Here is a 3,106-nt window from a genome sequence, read left to right on the forward strand (position 1 = left end):
GAGGTCATAGCCCCATGTGAACTTGTGCTATGGCACCGGCACAGGAGTATGGCTGGTGGGGAAGAGCCAGGTTCCAGGTATACAGAGGCAGCGCCAGACCATTCATTTCCTGGATGTTGAGATGTTTGTGGTATTTGTAAGCTTTCATCAATTTATAATTTGTTGTGATTTATTTTCTAGATACTCACCTTTATACCAAAGATTGTATTTCAAAATTTTATATTTTTTTCCTTAAAGAATCTTCCCTAACAAATTGTATAAATCAAGGCCAAATAAAACTTGGATGCGTACCTGCTTGCAGAAAGCTGGAGTATGCATCCAGAACAACAACCTATCTATGGCCGTGCTACCCTGAACAAGCCCGATCCCGTCTGATCTCAGAAGCTAAGCAGGGTCAGGCCTGGTTAGTACTTGGAAAGGAGACCACCTAGAAAGACCAGGTGCTGTAGGCATAAAAAATAAAAAATAAGGGATTGTAAACTGACAAGGTCCTTGCAATCTGTGATGTCAATCACGGATTGCCTTGCCTAAAAAATAAAAAATAAAAAATAAAAAATAAAAAATAAAAAATAAATAAATAAATAAATAAATAAATAAAATAAAATAAAATAAAAATAAAAATGAAAAAATAAATCCAGAACAACAATCAATTTATAGTACTAAACATAAATGTCGAGTGAAGACTTACATTGACCTGTTCAGCATACTTTCTTTCTTCGGGGCAGGACATGTCCTTCAGGTTCGTGGAGGACAGAGGATACACAAGTGAAGATGTGGTCATTTGATTTAAATGTTTGCTAGCAGCAGGTCCTGCTGGTTTCATCTGATGGTTATTAAAGTGAGGTTCTAGGAGCAAGAGCATCAGCATCACCTGGAAAATGGTTAAAAATGTAAATTCTCCAGCCTCAATCGGGATCTCCTGAGTCAGGAACTCTGGTGGTGGGGCCCAGGAATCTGTATTTTAACATCCCTTCCATGTGATTTTAATGCCAGCTAAATTTTGAAAAACATGAGTTGAATGCATCTGTTTTCACAATAGTGAAATCGAACATCATCAGGTCAGCGGGCTGTTCTCCCCAAATAAGATTTGTTTAAGTATGGTCAGTATTTGCTTATCTGATTCTTGATTTTCTGTGTATTCATCAAAGATCTGCTCTCATTATTATTATCAGACCTTACATGCTAGGGTTGACTTTTAATATTTCTGTTGCAATCTATTAGGCTAGGGACCCATCTTGTTCTCAGAAAGTAACCTGTTTTCTCATTGCTGGGTTCTTGAGAGGCACCTCCCTGTTGTCACTGTATAGAGCAGACCTCTGACATTTGTAAGGAGTATGAGCCGAGACGTTCGTTAAGTCCTCAAATAACAGTCTAAAACAAAGTACTCATGAAACTGGTAAGCAAACTAGTACCATGACTAAAATTTTTCAACTGAATTACTCTCTAGTGACCTGGGATTTGTAGAGCAGGAGCACAAGCCTGACTTAATCAGCAAGCTTGCTGCTTTGTTACATTTCAGAAGATCTGGACTACCCTTCTCATTTTTTCTTAGATATATATGACTATGAAAACATTTCCCACATAGGCAGATTTCATCAGTGTTCAGAACTTTCGTTATTTAAAACTTTTCTTGTCTATAAACTGTTCTAGTCATTTAAACTTCACATTACGAAAATAGAAATGTATCTTAAAAATCTTACAACAAAAGTTGACTCAGGAGTCATACTGGTGCCTGTTTTATGTAAATTTTGAAGGGCTGCCTATTGATGAAATTACATTTTCTGCCAAAGATTATATATTTTTTTCATATACTTATACACAGTAAGTTAACCATTTCTTCAATTTTCAAAAAAATATTCTTAGCATACTTGATGATTAATTTTCTCATTGACTGAAACACAACCTTTTCCTAATAGCAGGAACTCATTGAGGTGAAGGCAATTAAATGCACATTTATAATGTCACTCAAAACTAGGAAGGCGGAGGCCACTCTGTTAGCATTGTAACCTACAGAGGAATGTAGCAGCCAGATTTTCTATTATTTCATGATTCAGTCTTGGTAGGTTGTATATTTCTGAGAATTTATCTATTTCTTCTAGATTATCCAATTTGGCAGCAGCATGTATATGTTTATAGTAGCCTCTTATAATTCTTTTTATTCCTGTGGCATCATTATAACATCTCATTTTGTCTCCATCTGAATCACCCCCTTCTCCCACAGCCCCACCTCTATGCAGCAGCAGAACCAGGAATGACTGAGAAGAACTGACCACCTACCCTTAAGGATAGGGACCTTTGGACTTTCAGGGAGGGACGAATCAGAGCACGAGGGCAAGTGTATTATTTGAGGGGGACAGAGAAGGGAAGCAATCCTTTCATCACCTAAGAGTGGTGGCAACAGAGTCGTTGACGGTGACACTGTGTCAGTGGAAAGGGTAAAGCTTGTGAAAGCCAAGAAAACTACGACAGAATTCCATCATCACGTGGGTTCTGCCAAGTTGGAATATTACCCTTGAGGGTGAAGTAACGACTGCGCCTCCTGTCTTTCATAAGAGGGGGCTACTGAGTCACTCCTGCACAAATGTAGGTTTTCTAGCTCATACCTCAGCCTGAAGGCCACAGTCCACAAGGAGCTCCATAACTGCACTGAAAGAAAGAAATGGATAACAATACATTTCATAGAGAATATATCTATATTTATGTACATATATAAACACATATATGTTAAATCTTTGAAATTTAAAGCTTAAAAAATCTTATTTTATCTCTCTTGACTTCTGAGGGCCCTGAATGAATACATTTTTCTGTGTTTTTTTTTTGTTTTTGTTTTTTGTTTTTTTTAATGATGAACAATGCCTCTCTTTACTTGGGACCAGAATCTAGGATGGTATTATCCATCTACATTGCGGATTAAAAATAGCTTTTTGTAAGCAAGCCTGAGGACTGAATCATTAGTAACAACATTATTTCTTCCTAAAAATAAGTTTCTGATTTTAAACAGTTAACTGAGAAAGTAAATTTTGGACCAAAATATTCATTGTTCATTTTGTATATATTATACTAATTATGTTATTATGTTATATTATATTGACATAACATAATATAT

At 36.4% G+C, this 3,106-nt stretch overlaps 1 pseudogene; it reads left to right on the plus strand.

Annotated features, from left to right (window-relative positions):
- The first annotated feature begins 333 nt into the window (after positions 1 to 333).
- LOC120607514 (uncharacterized) lies at positions 334 to 452 on the plus strand (annotated as a pseudogene).
- The last annotated feature ends 2,654 nt before the right edge of the window (positions 453 to 3,106 follow it).

Source organism: Pteropus medius, unplaced genomic scaffold (genome assembly GCF_902729225.1).
Source record: "Pteropus medius unplaced genomic scaffold, Ma_sr-lr_union100, whole genome shotgun sequence".
In the NCBI taxonomy this organism is placed as follows: domain Eukaryota; kingdom Metazoa; phylum Chordata; class Mammalia; order Chiroptera; family Pteropodidae; genus Pteropus; species Pteropus medius.